General features: G+C 38.8%; 1 long non-coding RNA gene across 2 annotated transcripts in view; it reads right to left on the reverse strand.

The window, feature by feature from the left end:
* Window positions 1-3,153: 3,153 nt before the first annotated feature.
* LOC309385171 overlaps window positions 3,154-18,601 on the reverse strand; it is a 52,980-nt gene continuing 37,532 nt past the window's right edge. Inside the window, exons 2-4 of one of the 2 annotated variants that reach the window (XR_014174166.1) lie at window positions 14,501-14,638; window positions 7,468-7,677; window positions 3,154-3,347 (exon numbers count right to left, since the gene is read on the reverse strand). This is a non-coding gene — a long non-coding RNA (uncharacterized lncRNA). Of the gene's footprint in view, window positions 3,348-7,089; window positions 7,209-7,467; window positions 7,678-14,500; window positions 14,639-18,601 lie in introns of those variants that run through there. The other variant, XR_014174167.1, reaches the window with a different exon arrangement.

Consider the following 18,601-nt stretch of genomic DNA (forward strand, 5'->3'; position numbering starts at 1 on the left):
ATAATTCAGGACAAATATCTACTGCTTTGATCTCTCTTGAGTTTATTGGTACTGCAGGAAGGAAGGAATAGGTGCCACTAAGAGGGGACACGTGACCAAAAGTTAAATCTGCATTACAAAGTATCAGTAAAAGCTAAGCAGGTGTGAAATCTGTGTTCATGTATTTAATAGAATGATTTAAAGCTCCCTCAATAAAATAAATAGGATTTATAGCCAGTGAGAATGTTCGGTGATTTAAACATAGCTGGAGTTTTCAGAGACAATATGGTAGCAACATATTCCACATATAACAAGTATGCGCATATAAAGTATATAAAAAGTAAACACTACAGTGTGTTGTGCAGACAGAACTATTTTGTGTATGCATATAGACCGATTTGTTAACTTACATTAATTTAAGGGTAGATGCCCTATAGGTGTCCCTAATAGTGAGTCCACACTTTCTAAAACATATCAAGGAGAGAAGGACTGGGGTGACACAATAGCAGTGTTCCAATATTTAAGGGGGTGTCACAAATAGGAAGGGGTCAACCTATTTTCCAAAGCATCTGAAGGTCAGATAAGGAATAATGGATGGAAACTGATCAAGGAGAGATTCAACCTAGAAATAAGGAGAAATTTTCCGACAGTGAGAACAATCAAATAGTGGAACAACTTTGCCTTCATAGATTGTGGGTGCTTCATCACTGCAGGTTTTTAAGAAGAGACTGGACAGCCATTTGTCAGAAATGGTGTAGGGTCTCCTGCTTGAGCAGAGGGTTGGACTAGATGACCTACAAGGTCCCTTCCAATTCTGTTATTCTGTACAGTATCTATTCTTCATGTCCTTTTCAAGGATATTCTGTAAAGGAACACAATTTTCTAATGGAGCCTAATATTCTAATTATGATGAAAGAAGATTAAAGTTGATTCATTCTAGAAAGCCTTGGAGAGAATGGGGCTGAAGCCCAATACAGGTGAAAGAAATGTGTGGTGGTAAGTGGCCTTTGGAATGCCCTGATCTTTTGCTGCATTTTTAATTGTTTTTATGTTTTTTTTTAATTGCTGCTTTGTGAGCCACCCAGATTTATGGTATCCAAGATAGGTTGCTGTGTAATTCTAATAAACAAATACATTTGGGAACAGAAGTAATGGAATTTCCATAACAATCATCATAGTGAAAAGCAGCGGGAATACCTAAATGTATAGGACAATTAAGATAAAGTGGACAGAAAAGCTGAATAACTACAAGCAAAAACTTTTTTAATGTATCTTTTCTATAGTGACAGAAACCAGCCTCATGATCAAATAGGCAACTTATGGATCACCCTTGCTGAAAAATGCATCAGTGCTATATAATCTGTTATTGCCAATGATCCCTTAGGTTCAAATTTATTTTAAAGAGGCAACAGCAGCAGAAAATATTTCAAGAGATAATGTCTTGTTGCAGTTGTTCTGTCGAATTCTTGTTTTGGAGGAACGAGAACCACCTCTAGTAACGAAAAGGTACACCAAGGCGAGCAGGGGAACTAACTTTCAACTCAGCCAGCTTGGCTGAGATACCAGGATAATTTTCCTAAAAGAAGCTGCTTTTTTGATCACCTGATTATATTTAAATACTCCAAACACGTTTAAAATTACAATGGATCATAAAAGTCATGATATATAGAAAATTATCACTGACTTCTAGGGTTTTCTCCTCCAATGTACATTTAAAGAATAGGAATAGCCAAAGATGTATTTCTCTTAAGCAATAAAGTATACAGTATATCGTTTTAACCTTCAATGTGCCATTTAAATAATGTTTCTCAATTTATCATTTGCTCTAATGTTTGGAATATTTTAAAGTTCTTGGTCAACATTACATATATTGGAGCATACTTTTAAAAATTGCTTCTATTTAAGTTTTTTTAAAAAAAAAAAAAGATCAGTGATGTGTTTAAATTGCACATCCACTTTCTGCATGGCCAGACAAGAATCCCCAAATCAAGGCAGGTTATCTGACCATAGATCAAACAGAAGGGGATGCCAAGTCTTGGAAGTGGAAGCAAGTGGGCCCATCTCAAGCTCAAGCCATTTATTAGATTTTAATGCCATCGATCATCTACAATTTTAAATCTCTTTGAAACTTAGTTTGCATGCATTTCTACCAGCACTTTTTTTTCCTGAATCCCCCTTTTCCAACAACAGCATTGGGTTGACAATTATTAAGGGGCCAGCCTGCTGCCCCTTTAAGGCATCTTCTCTGATGGGCTGTTCTGGGATTAAGAAAGGAATTGCATGTCTTCTACTGCTCCATTCAAACTCTGACCTTTCTTTCAACTCACTAATGAAGGCAACACTTAATATCAATTAGAATGATGTGTGTTTTGACTTGAATACCCTTCCAATCCAATCCAACAGGAATTGGGTTACAATCAACAACACATAGCACAGAGACCACTAAGGAGATCTCATTAGATGGTAATGAAATTTTAGATCCAAAACATGACTTCAGCTAAATTTCAACTTTGTGGTGGAGGAATAAACAAATCCATGTTACCATTTGAGACAGTTATTTCAAGCAGCTGCTCAGAGCCATATGATAATATAAAAGAAAATGATACTGAACATCTGATCTTTTCTTCTGCATGACTTCTCCTATATAAATTAAAATAATTATTTAACTGCGGCAAATATTACAAATGAACATGTATGTGTTTTAATCCCCCCCCCATTTCCTCCAAAGGTAATTGCATGGGTGTAAGAGTATATACATAGATTTAATTGAAAGACATATACCACTTGAGTGAAGCTTGCCAAACTAAATGAGCAGAACCCATGTTCTATAGTTTGTTATTATAAAAATGGCATAATTTGGCATTATTTTATTGCTATGATAGAAATGGCATACAGAATATTTGTTGCTATATTAATTAAGGTGCAAGATTTAAGAATGCTAATAATAGAGGTTCTTGTGGAAAAGAGATTGTGAAACGTTGGGAGAAAACAATTTGCTTCCTATTCCTTTCCCTGATACCTTCCTTGCAAATGCCTGTTAGACAATACAACATATGCTGTGAAATGGTCTTAAGACAACAAACTGCAAAATGGCAGAAGGAAAGGTACAGGAGCTCAACTAAAGCATTTTGACATCAAGAATTTGAAAGTTTGCTTTTTATTTTGCACCAGGAAATACAAAAGGACAGAAGCAATTGAAGATTGTGATGAATGGTGTTAAGTCTGGGGAGACCTCCTTAATCATTGAAAGTCACAGTGATGTTGAGTCAGTCCTCTCTTGAGGCAAATCCAATTCAACAACTGTTGCTATTGCAGTAACAAGACAGAACAAAGTGAAGGAAAATCCCCATGTAAGCCACCTTGAGTTCCTGGAGGAAAGGCAGATGAAATAAGTAATAATATGTGGAAGAAATAATAAAAGATAATTTGAATATCCATCATTCCCCTAAGTACATATCCAAATACTATATCCTCTCAAATGTACAGACTTCAATGGGCTGTTCCATAGAGAGAACACTAAGCAAAGTGCAGTGGATTCTGGAACAATTGAGACATGAAAATTTCAAAATCTCTATACAATTACTATTATTGGAAAGCCATTCTAAATACATTTACTGTGCTTTTATACACTCCTTCTCCCATTTCCTCCTTTACCTGTCCAAAGAGGTTTACACACACACACACACACACACACACACACACGTTTGGGAGAAGGTTATTCATTTGTGTAAGCATGTTGACTCCATATCACTCTGCATTACCACCATACTTTCAGAAAAAATAACTTTTGAATTCAGTTCCCATTGGGTAAAGCCTGCTTCAATTTAGATATATCCACAATCTGTTACAATAAAGTTAATTATGGTCAGGATTTGGATAAAAGTTATGAAATGGACATATTTCACAGAATCTGAATATCTACACAAAACAAATTAGTAACTATTGAAGGAAATTTTAGTTCATCCTTTTCCCCTCCACTTGGCATGAATATAAATCTATAGAATAGTCCAAAAACTCACAAAGTTTATTTCGTTATAATCCTTGAAACAACTGGAAATTAATCAGAATTATTATCTCTGTATTGCAGATTAGGTTTAAATTCTCAAGTGATCTGATCATTGCGCATTCTGATACAAAATGACCTTAATCTGCACCTTCTAGATTAATGTGCAGATGTAAACCTCGCTAATATTTTCCTATAAAATGTGGCTCAAAAATATTGAACTATCTTTTAATATGTGAACATTTAAAGTTTACATACGTATATGTCTTGGGAGAAAACAGATAAAAAATTATGCACTGGGGTACTTAAATTAAATGTACGTATGTTTATTTTTTTAAAATACATTTCATGCAGATTTTTTTTAGTTTAGCTCCCGTTAGTTGACCCAGCTTCTGCCAACCTAGCAGTTCAAAAGCATGTAAAAATGCAAGTAGAAAAATAGGGACCACTTTGGTGGGAAGGTAACAACGTTCTGTGTGCCTTTGGCATTTAGTTATGCTGGTCACATGACCATGGAGATGTCTTTGGAGAGTGCTGGCTCTTCAGCTTTGAAATGGAGATGAGCACCACCCCCTAGAGCAATGATGGTGAACCTATGGCACATCTGCCACAGGTGGCACGTGGAGCCATTTGTCAGGGCACGCGAGGCGCTGCCCTGTCAGCTGGCTAGCGCGCATGCGTGCACTGGCCAGCTGAGTTCACCATTTTTAAAAGCTATTTTTCTCCCTCCTCAGGCTCCAGAGGTTTTATAGGAGCCTGGGGAGGGCGAAAAGAGCCTCCCTGCCCCCCCCAGGCCCTCTGGAGGCTTCAGGGACCGTCTGGAGCTCGGAGCGCTCAAAATGACCCTCCGGAGGGCCTCCGGGGGAGCAGGGGAGGCTCTTTTCACCCTCCCCAGGCTCCTATAAAGCCTCTGGAGCCTGGGGAGGGCAAAAAAAGCATGTAAAAAATGTAAGTAAGGTTGTGATGGGAAGGCACTCTGATGGGAAGGCACCCACTGGGAAGGCACCCCAAGTATCTCTCCAGTGCTCCCTTTTATTGTCAAGCTTCTCGGAATAGCAAAAGCTCATTGGAAAGAAAATTGGCAACTACTGATTGGTTTACAGATACATGCTTTCCTCATGGACACCTCATGGACACTTCATGATATAGATACGTGACCCATATGTTTATAAGTTAATCTCTTACTGCATGCAACATGCAAATTCCATCGTACCTTCTTGTAAGCAAAAAGGATTAAGAGAAAGGAATGTGGACTTTGACTGATTTAATCAGTGTGGTTTGCCAACTACTGATTAACCAATTAACCCCACAAGGGTTGCCAACTGAAAGTCTCAGAATATCCAACATCGATCCAGAGCAGCTAAGAGGTTAGTAAAACAGGGCATCTCTAGGTTGCTTCTCTGGTCTAGTTCTGCACATGAATATTCTAATTCAGTCACTTCTGGGACAATGCTATGCTTCACCACAAGAGCCTTTCTGGAGATCACAGCATCTGCAATATCTGAGATGGGGGAGCAGCATATTTCTAGAAAGATTGGTTGTAGTAATACATGTCAAATCCATGATCATCACCATGTCATAGATAGATATAGACTTGTTCCAAAAATACCTGACATTTATCAACAAATTCTGGAGATAATGATACCCAGCAATTTGGCTGCCTAGGCTAAGACTGGGCCTCCAGTTTAGAAGAAGAGGCCTGAACCAATATGCAGATTCCCTTTTATCTGTAACAGCCCACCCAGTACCCACAGTACCCCTGTCACATCTTTTCCCATCTGATATATTTCAATTTGTTCTCCAGTATCTTGTTCCCCATACGACAATTGGAGTATAAATCCTATTTTATCCCACAAACTCCATCCCATCACTCTCACCAGGATAAAGCACTACATGTAGGGCCATGGAGAGTTTAGCTTGGTAATCACTCATTCTACAAAACAAGATATCTAGCCTTGAATGAACGTAATAATCAAACATGCAATACCAATGTAAGATGTGCTGGCATTTTTCAGTCTCAGAAGACTTACAAGGATCAGGACATATGAGGATCCTTCTTATCTATATCTCTCCTGCTTTCCTATACACTGATGAGGTGGGATGGAGTAGGAGAGGAAAAATGTCAACCTTATCAATTTTAATCTGGAGCCGTGATGGCAAACCTATGGCACCCATGCCCAAAGTGGAACACAAAGCCATGTCACCCGGCAGGTGTGGGCTTGCCTGCTTGTCTTTTGTATTTCTGGTGAGCATGCACATGCAATGATCAGCTGTCCTTCATACACGCAACAGTGCCAAAACCAGTGTGTGCACATGTACGGCCAGCTGATTGTCAGGTGCGCATTAACGCCAGAACCCAGAACTTTGACTTTTCTGGAGTATAATCTCTTTGTACATGTGGCAGTGCTGAAAAATGGCATGAGCATGTGAACCGGCCAGTTGATCATTGGGTGTACATGCACACTAGAAGTTTGGCTTTTCCAGAATGTGGCGATGTTTCAATGCGACCTTTTCAGCACTTGGTGCCAAAACGTTTTGCCATCTAGAGAAAACCATCTTGCAAATCCAATTCATTGTGTTGAGCTCTTCTTCCCTTCTTGGCTACTGTAGTTTTTGGCTATAATCCCCATAATTTCTGGACCTGATGGTGAATTTATCCTCTGGGAGAACTTTCTTCCAAGTCTATCACCAGGCATAACCAAATCTCTGTTCTACAGCAAGTAGGTCAATCTGACCTAGAGGTCCACTTACTGATTTTTATCATGAACTGTTGCCTCTTAACCACAATTTCAATTATCAGTCCTCTTATTACATGTACAAATTGTGGCAATGGCAGCTCACATTCTTTATCTTCCAATGATGTCTCCCACCTATCATCTGACCAGTGGTTTTATTGTCTTCCAAAGACATAACTATTTCCCAGAATTAGAAACTGTAGAGTTTGAACATACAAATTAAATTGACCTAGCCATGTATGATCATGAATATCCAGAGAGGTTGGTGATATCATTATATAAATAGCAAAATAACATAATTTGCATCAGTTGTGTGACTCAAATGATCTGAATTGCATAGTTTGCATGTTGGTGGTACTTATGTGTATGTTACCTTCATGGATTCTACTAGATTCTGGTAAATATTATCTCTTCCTATTCCTCCTGACTTGATAGCTTCATATTACAGTTGCTATGACAGCTGGAATTTGAAGATTTGCAGTCTGACGGATCTAGTAGAACAAGGATCCAAGAAGCATAAATTAAAGCAATTGTATGCCTAAAGGGAGCCTTAAAACCTCTCAGGTGTATTAACAACTAGTATATTTCAATTTAGGACTGTGAATCATGTAAGTGGAAGGATGGATTAAGAAATACGACAGACTGATGCATTATTTCAAAATTCCTATGTCGTCTTTTTCATTTTTATTTTTGACCCACTCTGCATTTATATGTTCCAAAGTTCTCTAGTTCTCGACCTGTTTTACTTACCTATTAAGTTTGTGCCAAACTCTGTCCTAAAAGTTTTGTTCCCCCAAAGAGGCACTAAGAATGCTGTGTTTCTTCCTTTTTCAGTCCCTTTGGCACTCTAAAGCTTCTTTGGCTGTATAAATTTGTTGCTCTAAACACAAACAAAGAAAAACCCAGGTCTGCTTCTGGCCTTTAACTGAAGTCCAGGAAGGTATAAACCATTGAGACCATCTGAAAATCAATGAAAAATAGGACAAAAATACAACTTTAGAGCAAGAACCCAACAATCCATCCATTCCATGAAAATAATGCTTTCCTTTGGTATGTTTTTCAGTTTCTATTAAACTAATTTTGAATATAGAAATAGAACTTTTCTTAATATCTTTTCATTTGCTGCATGAATCTAAAACTATTGTTTCATCTGAATCCTTTTTTCTCCTAGTTTGAGCTGTAATTGAAGTTTCCATTAGCTTTACATCATGTAAAGAGTAGCCTATTGTAAAGAATAGCAATAGCAATGGCACTTAGACTTACAGTATATACCACTTCATAGTGCTTAACAGCCCTCTCTTAGTGATTTACAGAGTCAGCATCTTGCCCCCAACAATCTGGATCCTCATTTTACCGAAGGATGGAAGGGTGAGTCAACTTGAGCTGGTGAGGATCAAACTCCTTGCAGCTAATTGAAATTGCCTGTAATACCGCATTCTAACTTAGTAAAGTAAATATACTTTTACTTCAAATATATTCAGCACTAGTTGGCTGAATCCCCAAAGAGGAGGATCATAATTATTTGGGAAGCATGTTTTCCTTTGCAAACTTCACTTGTGCATAAAGAACCGTAGAGTTTTCATGTGAACTTCAAAAGAAAAAAAAGGAACAGAATATATAGGAATTATGCTCTAACCACTGTGCTTCGGTGGTTAGAGTGCAGTACTGCAGGCTAGCCTACAATTTGACAGTTCAAATCCCACTAGGCTCAAGGTTGACTCAGCCTTCCATCCTTCCGAGGTGGGTAAAATGAGGACCCAAATTGTTTGACACAATATGCTGACTCTGTAAACTACTTAGATGGCTGTAAAGCACTATAAAGTGGTATATACGGCTAGGTGCTATTGCTATATGCTCAGAGTCTCTATTCTCCCTTTTCTAAATTGTTTACCTCCCTATAAAAGAGGCTGCTTACACACTGGGAGGAGTGGGATTTGTTTATAAGCAGTTGAGGATTGTAATATTTCCCCCTGATTTTGGTTAGGAATGGGGTATGGTAGTCTTATACTTAATTACTTCCTTGTCATTTGTAGGAAGAAATGTCCTTCTGGGTTCGGCTCCAAGTGGGGAAAAAGACACTGGAGACATGGAGGCTGCTTGGAAAGATGGTTTAATGGTGGGCAGGACCACATGGCCCGAGCCCTGAACAGAAAAGGCGATCACATGCTTCAATGTTGGTGGAGAAGAAGAGAAGGGAAGAGAAGGGGTGAAGAAGGGCTTGCAGGGATTTTTATAACCTGTTCAGTCCCACCTATCTGTTTCCTGTTCCTGTGTAAGAAATGTATTCTGATTGGTTGCCAAACTCACATGGGCCCATGCAGGGGCAACCCTCTAGGCTGTTTTGAATTCAGGTTTGATTGAGTTCAGCTGCCATGTGGTCACTTGAATAAAGGCTTATATTATCCTGCCTTATCCCATCACTCTGGAGTTAAGAGGAGAACTCTTTATTATGTAAAGTGGACTAGCTTGGCCTTCTTAATGGCCCATTGACAAAGCGGGGAAGCTGCAGGAATTTACTCTGTGTTTAAAATGTGTTTCTCCCTTTTTCACATCCAGGAAAATATAATATTCTGCCTTATCAATATTTCCTAGGATATTTCATTTTTCTGGGAGAGGGCTAGGTGATAACTTCCTACAATCCCTCCTTTTTTTTTCAAAACATGTGAGTGGAACGCACATGTTTTTGACAAAAGATAAAATTGGTCAGATCAAGGAAACTTAATTTTTCTGATGGAAAGGCATTGAAAGAGACAGCAAAAGGATCCCTTCAGTTGGCTCCCAGAGAGCTTTCAACCATGAAGGTCTTAACAACCAGGGCACAATTTCTGGAAAGAAATTTACAATATCCAATTTACCATGCCAATTATTTTCAGATGGTTGATATCACTTTCTGTGAGCTTCCAGACAGGGTACAAGCAACCACAAATCCCAAAAATCCTTCACAGCCATGGTTCTGCCTTTTAAAGAAGTACAGGCTACCCATTTTCAGGGGATGGTTCTTTAATCTGCCCTAGCTCTTATTTTAGTGAGGCCAAATTGAGTTTAGCTAGTGTGTAATACAAGCTATTTAGTATTTTTAAAACTACACACAATGAGCCCTGGGATTCCTCCTCCTGAGACCACCAGTGCACCATGTCCTGCTTTACTGGGCAACATCATTTTGGGGGGGGGGGAGTCACTGTCAGGGTTTGAGTTTTGAAGATCCTTTCTACTACTCTTCAAGTGGGGGAATTGCCTGAGGGGAACTGACCCTCCCCCATGGGATTAAAAGGGAGATATCTGCTTTTGTGCAAAGACAAAAATCAACCTAGGAAATGCTTTGTGGAGTTAAGTCAAGGAGATAGTTTCAATCTAATTCTGAACGGAGCCTCTCTCTCTCCCTCTCTCTTAGTGTGTGTGTGTGTGTGTGTGTGTGTGTGTGTAGCTGCTTCTACAATACAGAAAATACAGACATTTTGGAGAAAATTTCCCTCCCACCAGCCAGAAATCTAAGGTGTTCAGAACTTGCTGTGCTAGCCATTCTCAAATACAATTCTTACATGAATACATTAAACTGATTACAATATAAATGAGGCAAGGAAGAAAGCATAATAAATTTCTGTGAATGAAACAGAGAAAGAAAACTTTATCAAATTCCACCCTCCCCATAATCTTTTCAGCTGTCTTCTGGGAATTGAAAAGTCTTTTGGTCTTTACTTCTTCATCTCCTTCAGGGTTCTTTCATGTCTGCTGGATGGTACTAGGCTTGGCTTGCTGGTAAGAGTGGTCAGTCAGTCTTGGCAGTCTGTCCCAGGCTTGGCTAAGTTTTTTTTCCTCATGTCAGGTTTTATCAGGAGGCAATCACAAGCAGCAAATTGGAGAGTTATGGTTTGAGCTAGCAGTCCTTTGTTTCTGAGGTTAAAAAAAAAGAGGAGAGGCCAAGAATACAGTTCTTTACAGACATATCTTTAGTCTCATGTTGTGGAATCTCACCCATTCTGTCCAAGTGTGGAAATCCAAACATTATTTCAGGAGGCAGACGAGGTAAATTTCATGGAACATGGCATTCCCACTGCCTGTATGATTGAAACACTTTTGCAGTAAGATGAGTAAATTTCCAAGAGGGACAACAACTTGTGTTGCAAACAAACAAACAAATAAAATATCATAGGGTAGAGCACCTTGACTCATAAACATTTAAAAATGCACAGGTGTAAAAGAGGGAGGGAAGAAGAACAGCTTTTAAAAATTGCAATTTTTTTTTAAAAAAAAAGGTACTTTGAGTCAACACTCCAAAATATCAAATTCCATTCAGATGGAAGCAAATTCTCATCAAGTATGTTAAAACATTTACAAATGTAAGCAAAATATCTCAAAATCATTCCTTTTTATAGGTTTAATTAAGCATTTTAAACCTCAAAAATTTCCAGAAGAAGAAAAAAAATCAAAATTGTATTCAGAGCAAAGAAATGTAACTGCATAATTTTTATATGCAGATGAAAGATCACAATAGTGAAAGGTAAGCAGAGCAGATCACCCATTTACTCCAAATTTTCACAAACAAAATCATTCCCACCCTGAATCTCAGTTAAATTGGGGAAGGCACAAATCTTAACAAACAAAAACCACGTGGTTGCATAGAAGACAGAGTAAGAGACAGACAAGAGAAAAAAAAGAAACATTTCAACATTTCCCTTTTCTTTTAAGTACCTTTATGTAGCCAAATTAGTTTTCCTGTGTCATCTTTCAGCAAAGCCCATTTCTCACACAATTTCCTTGCTCTCAGCCAAAATCTTGGCATCTAAGGAAATCTCCGAGGGCACTTCTGGCCACCCACGAGCTAACGCTTCCCATGACCCTTTACATGCAGGGCTCACTTTGGCCTAGCCGGGTGCCACCCACCGTAAGTTTTCAGAAAAAAAAAGATTCTGGGAAGGACTTCGATTCCCTACGAAGTATTCAGCCCCTTCTCTCAGGGAATCACCTGGGTTTTGAGGATCAAAAAAGTAATCCTTGAGGACCTCTGCCCCTCTCTCTGCAGTTAGTACCAGGTACCTCTACTCTTTTACATACACCATGGGCCTTTGCCTTTTTTTTTTTTTTTGCTTTCACAGGACAAAAGCAACAACAACAAAAAGTGTTCATTCACTTTTCCATCCATTTTCACACACACTCTCCTTTCCCTAACAGAAGGTCCATGCTCTGGCCTGATCCTAATACTTTCCAGGCTCTCTTGGTAAAACACACAGAGGAACCAGGATCCAGCTGTGATTGGGAGAAAGATTTCATCACTCACACACATGCAGGCATACACACATTTCCACGCTTTGCCATGCTTTAACATTAAATTTTAGAGAATCAAAATTTAGAGGTACTCACCTTCTTTCCAGGCAGCCTTTGAGCTCAAACTCAAAACCCCTTTAAAGCCTAGATCCAAATGGTCAAGGCCAAGATAAAGTCCACCCACAGACTCAATGGGGTCTGTGCCGGCATGGGAGGCTTACCTGGGCCAAATCCATTTGTTAGGCTAGCTTGGAGTCCCATCTGAGTCGCCAATTGTAGGAAGAAATGTCCTTCTGGGTTCGGCTCCAAGTGGGGAAAAAGACACTGGAGACATGGAGGCTGCTTGGAAAGATGGTTTAATGGTGGACAGGACCACATGGCCCGAGCCCTGAACAGAAAAGGCGATCACATGCTTCAATGTTGGTGGAGAAGAAGAGAAGGGAAGAGAAGGGGTGAAGAAGGGCTTGCAGGGATTTTTATAACCTGTTCAGTCCCACCTATCTGTTTCCTGTTCCTGTGTAAGAAATGTATTCTGATTGGTTGCCAGACTCACATGGGCCCATGCAGGGGCAACCCTCTAGGCTGTTTTGAATTCAGGTTTGATTGAGTTCAGCTGCCATGTGGTCACTTGAATAAAGGCTTATATTATCCTGCCTTATCCCATCACTCTGGAGTTAAGAGGAGAACTCTTTATTATGTAAAGTGGACTAGCTTGGCCTTCTTAATGGCCCATTGACAAAGCGGGGAAGCTGCAGGAATTTACTCTGTGTTTAAAATGTGTTTCTCCCTTTTTCACATCCAGGAAAATATAATATTCTGCCTTATCAATATTTCCTAGGATATTTCATTTTTCTGGGAGAGGGCTAGGTGATAACTTCCTACACATTAAAACATAATCAAGAGAGGCTCAAATGAAAACAGAATGGTAATTTAAATATAATTGGGGGGGGGGGTTTGCTGTCTAATAGTTACAATAACATATCTTTCTCAACTTCTCCATATCCAAAGAAAGCAAGAAGAGTCAAGCTTCAAGAAAGGAAGTCATGAGGTTAAATCTCGTACCAAGCTATGATAGCTATGGATCAGTGGTGGGTTTCTGCCGGTTCCCACCGGATCGCGCAATCCAGTTGGTCAATGAACCCGGAAGCCCCGCCCCTGTCACTCACTCGCAAGTCCTTGGCGTTTTTTTGCATCGAGGCTTGCTGCAAGAGAGAGGGAGCAAAGACCTTTTCCGGATTGGTGGTGGTGGAGGTGCGGGCCCGTGCTCACTAAAGCAAGTCCGGGGAAGTCCTTTGCGACAGCTGGAAAAGGGCTTCACTCCACCCACCCCCCTTGCAGCATGCCCCGATGCAAAAAATGGTGAGATCTCTTCTCAGAAATGTCTTCTCGGGCTGACCGGATCTCTCTCCAGATCTTGCGGCTTTTTCAGGGTTTTCTTTTTAAAAAACACCTGTCCGAACTATCTTGAAAACCTGCGATGTCACTTTGGGAGGGGGCAGGCGGGCAGCGATCTTCAGCTGCTGCACAAGCCACGCTGCCTTCTTCTCTCTGATACCTGCCTGCTTAAAAAGAAGGACGAGGCTCCGCTGGTTCGGAGCCCATCCGTGGGGGGGAGGGATCCCCCTCGCGTTCCTCATCTTCCCAGATGGGCTGGTAAAGGGACAGAAAAGGTTGTTCTCCAGTTGGGACGGAGAGAGGGACAGACAGACAGAGACACACAGAGAGAGAGAGACACACACACACAGAGTGAGTGATTGAGTGAGTGACAGACAGACACACACACACACACACACACACACACACATACACACAGAGTGACAGACAGAGAGGAAGGGAGGAGAGAGAACACAGAGAGATAGAGAGAGAGGGAGGGAGGGAGGGAGAGAGAGTGAGAGACAGACAGACACATACATACAGAGTGACAGATGGAGGAGGGAGGAGAGAGAGAGACAGAGATACAGACAGACAGACAGACAGACAGACAGAAAGAATGACAGAGGGGGGGGGAGGGAGAGAGAGACAAAGAGCTACACAGAGAGAGAGACAGACAGACAGACACACAGAGAAACAGAAAGAGAGAGAAAGAGAAAGAAAGGCAGAAAAAATGAAAAAAGAAAAGAAAGAAAAAGAAAGTGGGAGAGAGAGATGAAAGAAAGAAAGAAAGAAAACTTATGACCACAATTGAGCCCAAAATTTTGGTTGCTAAGCAAGAGCGTCGTTAAGTGAGTTTCACCACATTTTCCAAGTTGGCCATGCCCACCTGGTCACATGACCGCTGAGCCACTCCCACAAAACAGGCCACACCTACAGAATAGGTTCTAGAAAAATTTGAAACCCACCACTGCTATGGATCCTGCAAAATGCTGGAAAATGCTTATAAAATGAGAATATACATTAACTATATAGAAATAGATAAGGAATTTTAACACAGCACTAGAAAGATGTAGGGGAGAGGTTTAGCAATGGCAAGGGTGATAATTTGAATTGCTTAAGAGATATTTCATAAGAAAGGTTTTCCTACCAATAACAGAAGTGAATATTTTAGAAGTATGAGATCTTGGCACATGGTTTCAAGATCTTAGATACTGTTAAACTTCCATTGCTGCAAAATTTATTTGATTCAGTGGGATGTGAATTTCTCAACCTTTCCAACTGTTACCTGTAAAATAAAACAGATGCCTTCAAAAGAATTTCTGGTTCACAAGACTAAATTTCTGTCTTCAATTTGCTATTTAAAAAGATAAGTTGGTGAAAAAGGAGATAATATTTTATTTTATTTAGACTTTGATAATTCCAGTAGTACAAGGTACCATCAACCTGTCTTAAAATAAGTTACCTCTTCTATTCCCCTCTTCCATTCAGAACATCATATTCTTCACATTGTAGTTGACTCTTGAAAATTCTATGAATTGGAATGTGGATGTAATAGATACATTTCTAAGTGCTGAAAGAACCATGTGATCTAAAATCCTGTATCTACTTATTATTCTTTTCTACTTGCTTAAGAGGATTTAGATGTCACCCAGAGACACTTTGAATAGTGAGGTGGATGGCATATAAATTTAATAAATAAGTTAATTAATTAAAGAACCTTTGAAAGATATAATAAGGAAATAAATTGGAGGTTGGGGAATACCAGATACATGGATGCACTTGAAAATGAATGCAGAAGAAGCTAGAGATATTCAGAGTAAAATATCAATTATTTAATGATAAGCTTTATTTTTAAAGATGGTCTATAACAATACATGGAAAACATTTGGGAGAACATTGTACATCGAGAGATTTTAAAATGGCTCTAAGTGAATATTATATCAAGAATCCAAATCACTTCTAGGCTTCCTATTGATGAAATAAAATGAAGTCTCTCTACCTCAAGACTAGTGGTGGGTTCCTACACGTTCTGACCTGGTAGTGGTTTGGGGGCATGGGTCACTGGAACCAGCAGCGACTCAGGCCTGCCACACCCTTGAACAGATTCCCCAGTCAGCGCCATCAAATTTGAATTACATTGTGCATGCACGCGCAGCACACATCAAGTGCATACACAAAGCATGGGTGCAAAGAGCGCACAAGAGTGAACAGGCAGTAGTGCCTGCCGGAACCTACCCCTGCTTGAGATAGTATGGTAGAATTTTAAGAAAATTTTAAGGTATTTATTATTACAGAAGCTAGAATGGTATAGCATTCTACTGAAAACACATCTCTAACTCCATTTTTATTTCTGTACTCTAGATAAAAGTATATCATTTTAATGTCTTGTACATTGATTGTTAAGAATTGGATGGATAACATAATAAAATCATAGCAGCTTTTATTAATTGTTTGATGCCCCATGTCAGGGGATGCCAAGTGCACAAGATTTTTCTTTTGTCAAAAACTATAATCTTATTTACATAATGAATCTTGGAACATTGAATGACAAGGAAAAAAATATATGAAAATTGTAAAGAGCTAACCAATCCCACTTCACACAGACATTTAAAAATGTTTCCCTGTTTATATATCATCTGTATGAAGTACACTGCTAAAAGATTGGGGTTTTTTAGCATTGGAAAATAAATATATGTCCCAATTAACTGAGTACATTGAAGACTCAATATTACCTGCAATTTACAAATGGCTTTCTGACAGTAAGTTATGTATGGATGATTACAATGAAATATGATGCTTCTTTACTGAAACTGATACACCCTCCCACGTCGGTATAGGGGTGTGTGTGTGTGTGTGTGTGTGTGTGTGTGTGTGTGCATTCAACTCTCAAACTTCTGAGTGGGATATATAATTAATGGTATGGTGGCCTAGTGGTGAAGATGCCACTACTAGATAATGGCTGGTGTTTCTCCACAGCAGAAAAAATATCTGCTGTGAACTCCATGTGGTGTTAGGAAGGGCATCTGTCCAGTAAATGCTCAGCTCCATTCAATTGCCCCAACTCTACCCCTAATTAAGGGATTATTCTGTCTGTGTGTGTGTGTGTGTGTGTGTGTGTGTGTGTGTTTCATACCCTGTTTCCCTGAAAATAAGACACGCACTCCCTGGATAATAGCCCAATTGGGCTTTTGAGAGCATGCACTAAAATATGCCTTCCCAAAAAAATAAGCCCTCCCCGAAAATATTGCAACCAGCAGCAGCCATGAGGTGATCATGTTCGCTGCCTCCTGCACCTCAAAAATAATAAGACATCCCAGAAAATAAGGCCAAGTGCTTATTTCAGGGGGTGGGTCAAAAGAAAATAAGACCCTCTCTTATTTTCAGGGGAAACACGGTGTGTGTGTGGGGGGGTGTACGTCTTTCTTTTTCTCTTTGTTTTTTATTTTGTTATTTTCTTCTTTTTCTGTTTTACTAAATAAATGGGAAACATGTTTTGAATCAATATTTCAGAAGATTTAAGGCTAGAAATCAATCTAACCATAGCCTAAAAATCCCCCAAAGTTATCCAGCATAAGCTTATGTAGGTTATATATTATAAATATATATATAAATCAGTTCCAAACATGAATGCTGTATGGTTAGTTACACATATATATTGCCAGCTCTATAATATGCCCTAAAACCATATCAAGAAGGACATAGTGCATGGATGTGGCTATAATAATCCTAGAAGTCTCTACTTCAACATGATTTGGGGTGTTTGGATTCAAAAGAGAACATCTGGGCCAATTTGAATGTTCTCTGTCTAGGCATGCATCCATTTTCATTGTCTGCATCAGTCCAAGTAAAATCTTATTCAGAGATTCTGTCTGAATCAAATTGGCTAGATTTTCTGAATCAGTTCAAACATTTGATGCAAATTAAATACAATTTGCCCATCCCTAATGTTTATTGGCAAGGCAGCAGTTTTAAATTAGATATGAGGGAAAAGAAACCCTAAATTTAATCAGTAGACGTATGGCGGTACCTCCCCTTAATTTAGTTATGCATAGAGTTACACAAATGAAATCAATCAAAGTCTTTTATTCCTGGAAATTTTTGAGGCCTTCCCCACATGAGATATCTATAAGAAAAATAAAACACAAACATAATTTATATCTTAAACTATGATATCTGTATAATGTCAGACTTCAAAGTACACATTAAAAGAGAGCCAACTTATCGGAATTCTTGCATAACAGTTCTCTTTATGAATGTTTGAATTACTTGTACTGAATATGGAAGGAAGGTTTATACAATTTTATTATTTCTTTATATCTGTTACATGATTGATAAAGTGAGTATGGTCTAATGGTTAAAGTCCTGGATTAAGCATGAGGAATTCCAGGTTCTAGTCTCCCCTTAGGCATGGAACAAATATTCATAATGTAACCAACCAGATCCTGCTGTCGAGCGAGATTAACTGATTATTTTATACCAGTGTTGATTATTAGCAACTATATAGGCAGACCTCCTACAAGATAATCTGTTCCTATTTAGTCCTTCAGAATTTCAGTACCACTGTAACAAAATCCACCCACCTTGTTTCTGGCCAATTTGTCTTCTTCTTTTGTTCCACCAAACAAGACAAATATTATTACTAGTAATATAATAATACAAGGTAATTATTACAGTAATATAAATAGAGTAAAAGATCATTTAACATTTACATTTCAGTAGCAGCAAAGATATTAAAATGAAGTGAAAAGTGAAAGAAGAGAAATAAAATATAAGAACAGTTGTATGCACATGTGAATCAATAATATTAATCTTGGATATAATATTTTGAATTTTAACTTTCACAACAATATATAGACCCATTTATAATTTATTTTATTGCACAGAAACCACTAGAGGGTATTGATGTTCACTCAGTTTTGGCCATATATTTTACATGGCATTTAGCTGTGTCATGGCTGACTTATCAAAGATTTCACAGGTTTTTACTCCTATTACCAGAAACTGTTTCTTATGATCAGATGTTCTCAAGCCATGAAGTATTCACAGTGATTCACTCGATTTTTCTAATCTAGACATTAATTCCTTCATAGGATTCATCAAGCATGACTTTTTTCCAAGCATACAATGCAGAACATGTTAATCAAGCAGTTAAGGTGTCTTATAGTTTAACTGCTTTGTTAAGATATGAAATTCAATTCTTATGCTGATATGCAAAAATGAAAAATGAAACAGATAATGCTAAGCAAAA

This window comes from Natrix helvetica (assembly GCF_964273705.1).
Source record: "Natrix helvetica genome assembly, chromosome: 1".
NCBI classification, from domain to species: Eukaryota; Metazoa; Chordata; class Lepidosauria; order Squamata; family Natricidae; genus Natrix; species Natrix helvetica.